This window comes from Notolepis coatsorum, assembly GCF_963971535.1.
Source record: "Notolepis coatsorum genome assembly, chromosome: 16".
In the NCBI taxonomy this organism is placed as follows: domain Eukaryota; kingdom Metazoa; phylum Chordata; class Actinopteri; order Aulopiformes; family Paralepididae; genus Notolepis; species Notolepis coatsorum.
Genome location: NC_140180.1, coordinates 30,424,140 through 30,439,090, shown reverse-complemented (window position 1 = coordinate 30,439,090; position 14,951 = coordinate 30,424,140).

Below are 14,951 nucleotides of genomic sequence, written 5' to 3'. Positions count from 1 at the left end.
AGATAGATAGATAGATAGATAGATAGATAGATAGATAGATAGATAGATAGAGAGATTAGATGCAGTGTGCTTGTTTTGCAGTGAGTGCTGCGAGCAGTGGTAATAATAATCACTTCCTATATTTGGTTCGCGTTTGGTCCGATGAAGCCGAACCGAGACCGACGTTTTCAGGCGGACCAGAGTTCGCCTGTTTGGTCCGCGAACCGAGTTCGACACGCATTCACACAAACCCGAAAAACCGGACTATCGAATTCTGGTCCGAAAGTCCGGACCAAACAGCCCCTGTGTGAAAGCGACCTAACTCTGTTCAGAGCCATAGAGAGAACAGCAGACGGGCAGAGTGAGGACTTGGGAAGGGAAGGGGGGGGGGGCAGGCATTCTCCCTTATGTGTGTGTGTTTGAAAAGATCAGATGAAGTCAGACGAGTATATTATATTGATAGTAAATGTACTGAGCGTGGACAGATAATGTTGATATTTAAACATAAAAAATACAATACATAATAAATGTATTCATGATCATCATGCAACATAAAACAATTGCAGGAACGGTTTGGGAGAGGAAGGGGTTTTAGGTTGCGTGTTGTGAGTTCCAAAAAAATTTACTTAAAGTTTAAAGCTCAATATATCAAAACGTGGCACTTTACAGTGAACAGGAGGTCTATTTGTATTAAAAACAATAGATTGTTTTTCCTTTAAAAGTCTGGAAAAGGCAAATAAAAAAATTTCAAATTATATTTTCATTACCTTTTTTGAGTTGATCTAAATGTTACGGATTGTGTTAAATGGGCTTATGATGATATCGTCTCATATCGATTGCAGGCACCTGCATCGTATCGTATCGTGGCAGATATCGGCAAATATCGTATCGTGAAAGAAAGAATCTATATAGTTTCCCACCCCTAGTAGAGTCCATACATCCAACACCAAATCCCATAATTCCTTACACGTAACGTGTCTGGCTGTGTGACGTCAACTTGTCAGCATGAAAATGACAGCCAAACATGGCACTGCAACTAAATGACACAAATACAATAGGCACATTTGTGACTGTTACAAATATAACACGTTTTATACTTGTGCTACAAGATTTTGGCCTGTGCTACAAAACTATCAACCTCTGTAGCACCAGTGCTATGTGCAAAAAAAGTTTACGTACAGCCCTGGCTGTATATTCTACATGCAGTAGCTGAAGCAACGTGTGATTTAGATGCATTAGCTGTATTATTCTACATACAGTAGCTGAAGCAACGTGTGATTTAGATGCATTAGCTGTATATTCTACATAGCTGAAGCAACGTGTGATTTAGATGCATTAGCTGTATATTCTACATACAGTAGCTGAAGCTGAAGCAACTTACCTCTATCCAGGTGTTCCTCCTCAGCTTGCCTCCCATTACTGCATGTCTGTCAAATTCTGTTAATGTTAAATTAGGGCTGGGCGATAAAACTATAACGATAATTATTGCGATATATTTTAATAATCGATAATAACATTTTATTTAAAAATTGTATTATTATTGTGACCCGCAACAGAGAAGCTTTAAAACCAGACAGTGGACAGACTTGTCTTTCTTGCCTGCAACTTAAAGTAATGGCTTTGCTTGTCCAAATGGCAATACTGACCAAATTGAGATTTATTTTTATCTTGTCCATTTATTTTGTTTGCTTTCTAATTTAAAATACAGTTTGAAACCGTCTGTACACAGTAGGCTATGTGTGCTAGCAGAGCTAGTCTCCAGTCGGGAGTCACGTGCGGTGGTTTGTCCACCAAAAAAGCGCCAAAAGATAGAAAATAAACTGTTCCACTCCCCTGGAGCCACAGACACTTTTTTGGGTACTTTCGCTTTCAAACCAGCTGCAGCCTGAGAACTGGACTGTGAGGGGCTGTAACACTAAAGATGGCAGCAACGACAAAGAATTGCTGCAAAATAAACATTTGTTGTTTAAATAATAATAAAAAAAAAAATTATTGAATACTAATACAAATATCAATAATTATCGATATCGAAGGGGCGGTCAGGTGGCGTAGCGGAGATTGCGCTCGTCACCAACGCAGGAGATGCTGGGTTCGAGCCCAGCTCTCGGCGTTGCTACCAGCTTGGCTGGTCGTTCATACTAATACAATTGGCAGTATTAGGGGGTGGGAAGCTGGTGGGTGGGAATCTGGCGTTGTGGACAGCAACGCCTACAGGTCAGGTCTCGGCGCTTGCTCAGCGGGGCAGGACTTGGTTGAGATAGCGTGCCCTCCCACGCGTTACACTCCACCAATGAGAGTCCTCGCTGCCAAGTGAAAAAAGCGGCACTGGCTTGACGGCGCACATCTCGGAGGAAGCGTGCGTTCGACATCGGGACACCCTTGTACCGACTCATGGGAGAACATGCGTACAACAACCAGGTAGGGGAGGGGGGGAATTGGCACAACGACTAAATTGGGACGGGGAGAAAATCAGAGAAAAATAGGAGAAAGAGAAGGTTAAAAAAAAATATATATATATATTATCGATATCGAACGATATGAAAAATGTTATCGTGATATATTGAGATAAAAAAAATTGCCATAACGCCCAGCCCTACGTTAAATCGGAGTAATTCTTGCAGTTTTGAGGTTCTCTTCCCTCTGTCATTGTCGCATCCAGGCAACATACAATGAAATGCCATGTTTCTTCTCGAAGTAATTAAAACCAAGCCGTTTGATTTTCCGCTTGCAGAATGAAGTTTTACACACAGGGCCGGTATAACACGCCCTCCCCCCCACCAGCTCGCTGGGCGTGTTTTGCATGTAGATCGTGTGCAATGCATCCTGGTACATGTAGGATTATTTTACATTACCGCAACTCTGCGAGCAGGCAAATGGAGATTTCTCGGTCAATACAGTACACACTAGGGGTGTAATGGTACGTGTATTCGTCCCACGAATTTACGGTATGGCCGTCACGGTGCGGTACGTGCAGCCATACGAAGAATACGCCTCACAGCGCAAACACACCAGTCGCACATGCAGGCACTCATGAGGTCCGTGCGAGAACAGCGCGCGTGGCCGGGCACACCGAGTCCGACTTCAGAGCGGGCGAAAGTGCACGGAGAAAGGCACATTTACATTGGAACAGCTGCAGGGTCATTACAATTTTACAGTTTTCTTTCGTTTTCTTGTTCGCCCAATAATGTTAACCAAATAAAACCAATGGAAAGAAACACACCAACAAACACACCAACATTCTCCCCCGCCGGACTCGAGTAGGGTAAATCTGCAGTGCCGCAGCCCCATACATTGCCGGACTCACAGGCACAGCTGATCAAAAAAAAAAAAAAAAAAAAATTTTCCTATAGAAAATTATTCTATTTAATAATTATTATTATAATAATTATTATAAATATAATATATAAATAAATAAATATATAATAATAATAATAATAATAATAATAATAATAATAATAATAATAATAATAATAATAATAATAATAATAATAATAATAATAATAATAATAATAATAATAATAATAATAATAATAATAATATTATATTAATAATAATTATTATAAATATTTGTTTTCTGTTGTACCGAACTCGTACCGAACCGTGACCTCAATACCGAGGTACGTACTGAACCGTGGCTTCTGTGTACCGTTACACCCCTAGTACACACTGAAGAATGTATTGCTTCAATGGACTACATTTACCATCGACACCGATTGGACATCGATATGAAAATTGGCGAAGTGCCCCTTTAACTCTGGATCTGTCGACACAAACCACCACAGCATGAATACAACTAATCCTAAAGAAACCCAGCAATGCATTTTGGGTTTATATATATATATATATATATATCATGCCAATTCGATTATGTAAAAGTTCCATGTATTACCTTAAACAACGCTTGTAGGTATTCCCAGAAGAGCCTCTATCAAGGTCCACTTCTCAGTCTGCGGTGCTGCTCTATAGTGGATTTACAAATTCTCCGGATTGCCGCCTCTTCCCGTTGCTGATATAACAGCCACACACACACGTGCGTGCGCGCACTGCACTGAAACGCTATATCGCCTTGACACATGGATGGCACTCAAGCGACGCCAAAAGGGTTAAAACCTAGTGGACCGGAAAGTCACACTAGCATCGTTCTAGTTGCCAGCCGCCCCTGCCGCACTCGCTCTCTCTCTCACTCACTCTCTCCTCCTCCTCGTCCTACTCACCCCCCCCTACCTCAATCCATCTCTCCCGCTCACTCCCCCCCCCCCCCCCTCTCCTTACGCGAGATGGTAGACGAGAGTGCTGGGCGATGTGCACCACTCTATCATGGATCGTGTTACGCTGTCTGGCTCTAGCGGCAGTCACAAATGATAGGCTGAGCTTGGCGTACGTGTTTACCCCCCCCCCCCCCCCCCCCCCCGACAGAAGTGGAGGGAGGAGGGGAAGAAAGGAGAGGGAAAGGAGGGCTGCCCACTTAAAGGCTAAATCTGGGATGGTGGGTTTGCCCTAGAAACACACCCCCAGCTGGACTATCAAGCCATAGGTGACACAGTGGAGTAGAACCTTGACACGTATTCACGCGGGGGCCACACCCATCTCGTACCTCCGTCAATCAAATTACTGGCCTCAAACTGCCACATTTGAATGGCATACTTACGGACATTTTGCACAGATTTCTCTGTTGTTTTGACACCGTTTTGTTAATTTCGTGTCCTAACATGACTAATGTTTTCAGCTTACTTTTTTTTACAGATGACATTCTCTTTGATATTTTTGTAATTAGTCCTCAAGTGCTTGAGTTCTTTAGAACAACATATATGTCCCCGACAGACCAGTTCCACTAGATTAATAATAACAATCAAATTAGCATTGCTGTGAATTCAAGATCAAATGGTTCCTAGTGTAGACATCCAGATACCTTGATCATGGATCAGAGCCAAGCATCAGAACCGTCGGAAGGCTTACAATAGTCCATTCAGATAAGACACCACTTTCTAGGGTGAGAGATGAAGCCGTCAGATAATCTTTTTTTTGTTGGCCAACTTGTCCGATTTTTGGCAGCATTCTGAACAGATGACAAACAATACGGCTGTTAATAAGATGTGCTTTTGTAAATGTGGATCTTAATCAAAAGCATGTTGTTTATTTCCCATAGTTTGATGTGAGAAAATAAATCTATTGTAATCACATTATAATAATTCTCTATTTATATAGAGTAGTATATGAATAGCATGGTAGTGGTATATCCAGAGACAGTCTATATAATGAGTACTGTGGCAGTTTATCCAGGGACAGTCTATATAATGAGACAGAGCACTGCGGCAGTTTAACCAGACAGTCAATATAATAAGACGGAGCACTGCAGCAGTTTAACCAGACAGTCTATATAATGAGGAGAAAGAGCACTGTAGCAGTTTAACCTCTTAAGCCCTAGCCATATTTTCTGAAGATTTGCCTAAAAGTACATACCCAAGTAAATGGAAGATTGCTCCACTTCTACAAGGTCCATTTGCATGTTCTTGGTATCTAAGGACATCTATGCACCTCAGAGAATGTATTCCCAGCATCAGAAATATTGTGTCTGTTACTATGCTTGAGTAGATTGTAATAGGAGAATAGAAATTATTATTTAAAAAAGAAATCATCTTTGACAGTGAATAACACCATGCTAACATTGACCAGACGTGAACAATTTAGCTCATTCGGCACCTTCTTGGAATCACGTGTACTAAAAATCTAAGCAAATTAATAAAGGGCAGATGATTTACAGTTTTTTTTGTAGATACAGTACTGAATTTTGCCATCCAGACACATGCCATTTGAAATATGAATATAGAATATCAGGCATAAAAATTACCTTATTATGGCCAAGTCATACATCTGTGGATCGGGCCAAATCTCCTCTTTCCAATGGCAGAGTTAAATCTGGATTTAGTACCACCAGGCGCCTGTTACAGGGCAGCAAAGTCTGTGAATGAAATTTGCATTGCTGTGTCCATAGCTCCGTCAAACGTAGTGCTGAAAATATACAATTTGACTGCTGTTTTGATAGGGTGTTAGGGTCTTTACTCTTTGCTACATTTGAAAAAGAAACAACATTAATTAATACGGACTGTATTGATCTATTTATGACGTGAAATACAATCGGGCTTGGTTAACCAATCATGAGGAGACAGAGCACCATAGCAGTTTAACCAGACACTCTATGAGGAGACAGAGCACCATAGCAGTTTAACCAGTCTATAGATCCAGTCCAAGATCTCCAATAAAGGGGTTATAGCATGCGGGTTAAGTGATCATTATATGATATTCTGTACCTAGAGCTGCCGCGATAACCGCATTACCGCGGTATCGCTGTTGCATCACGCTCACCGCAGAGTTAGGCTGAATATCGCGTCACCGCTGTTTTTTATCATAATAATAAAGTTGGCTTGCGGCTCTGCAGATATACCCTACTCGGTTCCAAGCGACCCTATTGGTCCAGCCTGGCTCTGCGGCTCTGCAGATACCCCCTACTCGACGCGTCACACTTTGTAGCCTCTGAACGAAAACAGAACGCCGCGCCGCCATCTTTACTGCCTCGCTAAGGATGCATTTCATTCAGGATTTGTTTGCGACAGAACCAAGTGCAATAAACAAAAAAGAATGGATTCACTGTGTATTCTGCCTTATTTATTGATGAAACAAAACCGACATCAACCCAATTTACCACCGAGCGGAGAGTTTAGTGTCACAACAAGATCGCTGATGTGTTAAGTTTGTTGTTGTGATTAGCCTAATACTACAGTCAGCCGATATACACGAGAGGTAACAACGTTAAACCCGGGTTTGCTTGGTAGAATACACAATGAGAGGTAACGTTAGCTTTGGCAGAATAGACGCAACGAGAGTCTGGTTAATGTTGTTATTGATTGATTGATTGAAACTGTGTTAAACTCTGGCTTGCTGCAAGCCCTCGGACATCTATGCCCACGGAGCTTTCAGTGTACACAAGCGAGCGGCGGCGGCCCCGCCTGCATCCCCATTCCCCAAACGGAGTAGTACCTGGCTGCAGTGGAAAAGGAACGAAGTACCAGGTGCCTAAAGCGGGTCGAGTCGAGTAGGTAATATGCAGTGGAAAAGCGCCATTAGACTAGAGGCAGGCTATAAGAGTAGACTACTAAAAAAAAAAAAAATGCATTCAAACTTTTTTTTTTTTTGTGCGCACTGTGCGGTAATTACCGCGGCGGTAGGAAATATTGCGCAAATTCGTGCGGTAAGGAAAATATCAATACCGCGGCAGCTCTATCTGTACCCGCAAAAAGCTAAAACAAAAGGCTGGCTGCCACAAAACAGTCACATCTAGAGACCTCAAAACCTACTCTAGCGAGGCCTTTAACCTTGAACTGGAGAGTCTGGACTGGTCAGATGAACTCAATGGTACACTGATTGAAGAAACATGGCTTGGTTTCAAAACCAAATTCACAACAATACTTAACAACATGGCAACCCTAAGAACCACCAGGGTGAAAAATCGCGCTGAGCCGTGGATGCACTCCGAAATACTGGCCGCTATGAAAACCAGAGACAAAAAATGCTCTGAGTTTCGTAAAAGTCAGTCAAAGCTTACCAAAAGCACGAGCAGTGAACACCAAGCCCACGTGACTGAACTCAAACTGGAAAGAAACAGACTAAGAAACGACGTAAACTCCATGATCAAAACTGCAAAAAAGAATTTCATCAATGACAAAACTGAGGAAAACAAAAACAAACCATGTGAACTTTGGAAATTACTCAATAATCAACTAGGCTGCAGTAAAAAACTTAAAACCAGATTATCAAACATAAACATAAAAACGGACAACACGCTCATCACAGACAAGCTGGATGTAGCCAATTACTTAAAAATTGTCTTCACAAACATAGCCACAACACTGGTAAACAAACTACCCTCCCACTCAGGGCATTATGGGGTAGAACACATAGTAGCTTACTACAAAAACCTAGGGGTCCGCAAGGACGACTTCAAGCTGGAAATGGTAACAACAGATGAGGTACTCAAAAAACTGAGCGCCCTCCAACCTAGACTCAGCAGCCGCCATCACCCCAGTCATCACACACATAATAAACCTCTCCATAAAACAGGGACACGTCCCCAAGGACTCCAAAATTGCTAGGGTGACCCCTCTGCACAAAAAGGGCAGCAAATTAGACCCAGGCAACTACCTCCATCTCGAAAGTCATGGAAAAAATAGTCTATGAACAGGTCGAAAAGTACCTAGCGGAAAAAAATCGAATCTACGAATTCCAATCTGGCTTCAGAACATCCCACTCCACTGACACATGCCTTCTCTATTTGAACGACCACATCAAACAAGAGGTGGACGCAGGCAAATACTGCGGCATGGTCATGCTGGACCTACAAAAGGCCTTCGACACTGTAAATCACTCCATTCTGATTGACAAGCTAAAAGCAATTGGTTTTGATAGTCTATCAGTGAGCTGGATGCAATCCTACCTTGAGGGGAGGGAACAGATGGTGGAGGTAAACGGTACCATATCCCCCCCCTCACAGTGAGCTGTGGTGTTCCACAAGGAAGCATACTAGGACCGCTACTGTTCCTAATTTATGCAAATGACATGACGTCAGCTTGTGACTGCAACTTGTTCCTGTTTGCGGACGACTCAGCCCTGCTGGTCTCTGACAAGAACAAGTTACAGGTTGAAAAAACCCTCAGCTCGGAACTAGGCTAAATCTGCATATGGCTCGCTGATAACAAACTATCATTACACATGGGCAAAACAGAGTCCATTCTCTTCGGTTCAAATAACAAACTCAGCAAGACCGACGGCCCACCTTCAAAAACACTCTCAAAAAACACCTACGTGAGACTGCAATTCGAAACTGGCCCCTACAAATGTCCTAACCTAGTTGTACAGTAAATGACCAAGTAAGGCTTTGTCAATATTCCAATGTACAGTGTAAAATGTGTGTGTGTCCCCTTCCCAACCCCCCCCCCCCCCCCCCCCCCCCACCTCCAATGTACAGCCCTCACCCAACCCACCCAACCCCACCCCACCCAACCAACCTCCTCCAATGTACAGTTTCTATGCCAAATGTATATACACTCCTTTTCTGGACACTTTTGTATCACAAACAGTACTGTATTTGCAAATCTGATATGTCATAAATGTATAGATGTAGCAGTACTGTCTATCTGTATGTCATGTATGTCATATATGTTATGATGAATTGAAAATGGGGGACCCTGATGTAAACAAGACGAAAGTCTTTCTCTGGTCTGCATCCCCTTAACAATTGTATGTATTGAGCTGTACTGTACTGTACCCATTCTGCAATCTGTTAATAAACTTTTCAATCAATCAATCAATTCTCAGTTACAGTGGGTGACAATATTGTCACAAGGAAAGATGAAATTACCTACCTGGGTTCCATCCTAGAGGCTAATCTTTCCTGTGACAAAATGGCATCCAATGTAATAAAAAAAGTCAACCAATGAACTCGATTCTTGTACCGGATCTCCTCTCTGGTAAACAAGAATACCCTGAAGACTCTGGCAGGAGCACTCATTCAAGGGTACTACGACTATGCTTGCACCTCATGGTACCAAAGCACCTCAAAGGCGCTAAAAACAAAATTACAAACATCTCAAAACAAACTGGTCAGACTACTGCTTGACCTTACTCCTAGAACCCACCTCACCCCTGCCCACTTTGACAACCTAGGATGGCTTAGAGTAGACGACAGAGTACAGCAACTTGCAATGGGCCTGGTCTACAAGATACACTACACGACCAAGGTACCCATGTACATGTCAAAATACTTCCCAAAGGTCAGTGAATACCACGATCACAACACCAGAGGGAGCTCCACAAATCATGTTAAACCCAGATTCGGCTCAAACAAGGGACTAAACACGTTTAGCAATTATGCCACATCAATGTGGAACGCTCTACCCAAAGCTGTAAAGGAATGTGAATCACTACCCACTTTCAAAACCACTCTCAAAGAACACCTACGGGAGACTGCAATTCGAAACTGGCCCCTGTAAATGTCCTAACCCAACCCCCTCCAATGTACAGTAAATTACCTAGTATGGTTTTGTCAATATTCCAATGTACAGTTTTGCTTGTTTGTACAGTGTTTCCCCCCCCCCAACCCCCTCCAATGTACAGTAAATTACCTAGTATGGTTGTCAATATTCCAATGTACAGTTTTGCTTGTACAGTTGTACAGTGTTCCCCCCCCCCCAACCCCTCCTACCCAACCCCCCCAATTGTGTGTATTGAGCTGTACTGTATTGTACCCATTCTGCAATCTGTTAATAAAGTTTTCAATCAATCAATCAATCAGCACCATGGCAGTTTAACCAGACAGTCTATATAATGAGGAGACAGAGAGACTCAGAAGGAGCTTCTATCTCCAGGCCATCAGGATGCTTAATGACAATGACACTATGTAACAACCCATCATCTACACACACTGCACACACATCCACATACACACACTCACTTTAAACAAACACTCACCTTATCACTCACTTTAGACACTTTAACACAATTTATATGTATCTATTATTAAAGAGGTTTGCACCACATTAAATACCTCATTTGCACCCTACCCCAAGTTTTGTACCTCTGCATTCTACCTCACTGGTACTCATTTTACTCTGTATTGTATATTGTATATTGTATGTATATTGACTTTACCTACTTTTTACTTCTTAATTTTGTACTTACTTTCTCTTTACTGTATGTAGCATGCTCTCAGGGGCTCCTAAGAAACAAGCATTTCATTATAAAGTATCCTGTATTTTGTTCTGACAAATAAAAACAAACTTGAACTTGAACTCAGGGGAAAGCATGTCGAAAAAGGTAATAGCCAAGGTTAACAACAGAATAAAACTCCTAGCAAGAAATTCTAAATACCTGGACAGGAAAGCTCTTAGAGCACTTGCAGGGGCATTAGTTCAGTGTCATTTTGACTATGCTTGCTTGTCCTGGTATGACAGTGCCCCCAGCAACTTGAGAAATAGACTTCAAACTGGCCAGAACAAGTTAGTTAGGATAGTCCTGCAGCTCCCCACTCGTAATCCAGCCCCACTTCAACAGCCTAGGGTGGCTCAGGGTGGACAAAAGAGTATCCATGATAAAAGTATGCCTAGTCTATAGGATTTATAAAGGGGAGGTGCCAAGCTACCTTCACAATTACTTCCAATATGTAAAAAAATATCATGAAACAGCCATGAAACCAGAGGTAGAGACACAAACATAGTTCCGTTTAGATTTAAACTCATTTCCTACGGCCAGCAGACCTTCCTTTACTCAGCTGCAGTACTGTGCAACAGCCTGCCCAGCAGCATTAAACAGGCCCCCAGGTTAACTGGCTTCAAAAAGTATGTACGATCATCGGCATAGGAAAAAGGGTAGCATATTTATTTATTTATAATTATTTTATCTTCAACTGTATATGCATATTGTATCTTAATGTTTTATGTTGATGTATGTCCTGTTTTTTAATACCAGGGACCATAGGGGCGACAGTGGCTCAGGAGGTAGAGCAGTCGTCTGGCAATCCGGAGGTTCCCGGTTCAATTCTCGTTCCTCCCGGGCAGCGTGTCGATGTGTTCTTGAGCAAGACACCTAACCCCTAATTGCTCCAGATGAGTAGGTTGGCACCTTGCATGTTTGCCTCCGCCGTCTGTGTGTGAATGTGTGAGTGAATGGGTAAAATGTGAGTAACAAATTGTAAAGCGCTTTGGATAAAAGCGCTATATAACAAAGCAGCCTTTTATCATTTACCATGATGGAAATAAGTGCTTGCATTTTATCATGTTTTTATCCCTTGGATGATGTCTCTAATCCACAATAAACACAATCAATAAATCAAACTTGAGCACTGTGGCCGTTTTGAATCCATAACACTAAATATGGCGGCAACAAAGAAACGACTTGCTACAAAACAAACGTGATTTATCAAAATGTGATTTTATGTCAAGTAGAACTATAATCTACTTAATCTTGAAGTAAAATTGTACTTGTATAAATGCATGACAGAATGATTCTTAAATATGGAGATAGGGGTCAGGTCTTGTTATTGTTTTGTTGTACTATTGTTATCAAGATGGCAGCAGAGTGAACCGACTTCTCTTCGACATTGGTATACTACATCTTATAAATATGAAATCAATCATGTGCTACTGCCAATAGTGGTTAATTGTTGGTGTTAACCAATGTGATTTAACATTGAGAAATGCATACTGTTGTGTTGATATGGAACAGATTATGGGAACAATTTGATAAAGCAAGCATACGATTACTGGAGGGAGAATAAAACACAACAATGTTTTTCCTCATCTCTAAGGTCTCCCATATATAAAATAGATTCTTGTATTAAAATATTTTACTACAAAGATGGTTACATTTATATATATTTGTATACACCTCAAAACAAAACAAAAAATAAAGCCTGGCCGAAACATTGACCCTTTGTCCCTTTGACAAACTGAACTCAAGTAATGTTACTGCAGAAAAAGTAACTTGAGCAAATGTACTACATACTGTAATGGTAACCCTCAGAAACATTACATTACTGTCTTTCAGAGGCTGTAGCAGGCTTAGTTTTAAAGCTAGTGAAGATACTGGTATCATATGAAATGACGACCATAGGAATCCATTAGTACCAACCATATCCTGCTTGTTGGGAAGGGGGGTAAATAATGCTCCAAAGGGAAAAGCTCACATGGCCATTTTCAAAGGGGTCCCTTGACCTTTCACCTCAAGATATCTAAATGAAAATGGGTTCTATGAGTACCCACGAGTATCCAGATATGACCACTTTATGCTAATCCAATGCAGGTTGGGGCAAAAACCATGCCGTTTTTTGCATGCAGTATAAATGTGTTATTTTCGCCTATTCTAAAAATGGTGTATTTGAATACTTCTGCATACTGGGGTCCCTAAACATTGCATAAATTGGACATGACTAGAAAGCAGAGACTCTGGATGCAATGAGCCCAACTGTATTCATGTGTGATGATGTTAGTCCCCATAGTAGTAATTTCATTGTAGTGAGACCATCTTTTTAAACTTCACTTCACCAAATCCTCAATGTCTTGGTGACTTAATAATGTATTGTGGAGGGATTTTTGACCAGTGGTTAAAGTGGCTGAGTGGCCAAATCTGTGTAACAAATGGTATCAATCCAAAATATTTTAGACATTGAACAACTTATGAGACATGGCCATCATACCGCTGAACCAAAACACAATGTGTATTATGTATGACTAGAACACTTTGTTGGGCTGCATCTCAAATTAATCTTCAGGTTCCCAGCTTTCAGATGATCTATGTGGCCTATACTGCTTACTTGATATATCCCTCTAAAGTCAATATATTGATACATTTTATATATGGAAACATTAAGATCATTATTACAGAATAAAACAATAGTGTTAGATTCTGGCATGAAAAGGAAATGCTTTCAAGCCACTACAAGGAGAATTTAAATCATCAGATTAGTTGAGATACTTTGGTATAATTACAGTAAACAAAAGAGACCACTGCTGAAACAACTGGTAGCCTAATTCTCATGATTTCCCCCAAAACCCCAAGAGATTTAGCAGTTTTTTCCTGCTCCCCCCCCCCCCCCCCCCCCAGCACTTTCCCAAATGGGATTTGTTGTAAATAATCTTAATCAGCCCCTTCTAACCATGAATGTGGAGTTATTTTTGTTGATGAAGCGAGTTTTGTTTGGAAAAGCTTCCTTTGCCCCATAATGCAGTTCAGCATAACTCCTGTGGAGCAAACGTGGTGGCACACAATACCAATACTGCGGTCTCATCAATTATCTTCCGTTCTCATCGCGTTTCTGCTCTAATCCTGCCATGGATGAACAATGCATTTACAACAATATATTGATGTTGAATGTTGACTAGTAGTGCCTTTATATCAGTGTCTGAGAAAAGTGTGATGTAAGCCGTTTGTCCATCTCCGTTGTTCACCATTAATTAACATTGCAATCTACCACGATACGTTTTCCTTTTATAAAATGGGTCACATTTGGGCACATCAGGGATACAGCAAGAGCTAAATGTGTTCCACTGATACACCGCCAAAAATGGCTGATGAGGCAGCCACTACCCTGATGGAGTGGGCTCTGATCTTGGCCAGAGGTGTTAGACCCACTTTAGTGCGGGCAAAGGAAATGGTTCAAACGGCCAGTGAGAAGGGAGCCGTTTGGAGAGCACCACTGGCTGACTCATCATAGCACCGGTCTTTCTCCCGCTCACCCGCATGGGAGGAGGGGGGAAAAAGCCCCCAGGACAATGTCCCTAGAATGAAAAGAACTTCTGATGTCCTTAAGGATGAAGGTGGAGTTGCGTCTTAGCGTGGCACCACTGCAGTCTCCATTGATGGTCAGACAGCTTGGATGGGCTGACAAAGCAGACAGCTCGCTGACACGCTTAGCAGAAGTAAGAGCCAAAAGTAGAGCGGTCTTGATAAAAAAGCCATTGATAGAGAGGGGGTCTGGTCCAGTGGTTCAAAAGGTGCCTGGCTTAGATTCTGTTCCACCCAGGCTAAATCCCATTGTGGCGATAAGGCATGCATAATGGGCTTTATTTGACTCGCTCCTTGAAGGAGGCTCTTTAAAAGAGGGTGGCTGAATAATGGCTCGTCATCTAAGCCCTTGTGACAAGTAGAGATGGCTGGAGCGTAGACCTTCACAGTAGAGCAGTACAGCTTCTGCAGTAGCAACTGGAGATACGCAATGACCCGTATCTCCGTGTATTGGTAAATTGGGTCCGTGTATCTCTCTCCACACACCATTTCTGTAAGTCACTTTTTGGCATATACGGTAGCAGTGCAAAGAGCTTGAGCGCTCTCAATGGTTCTGATGACCGAGAGAGAGGGCAGCTCTTTTTCCATGATTGCATAGCGTGATACATAACCAAAATGCCTTCCAGGTAGAAAATAATTGG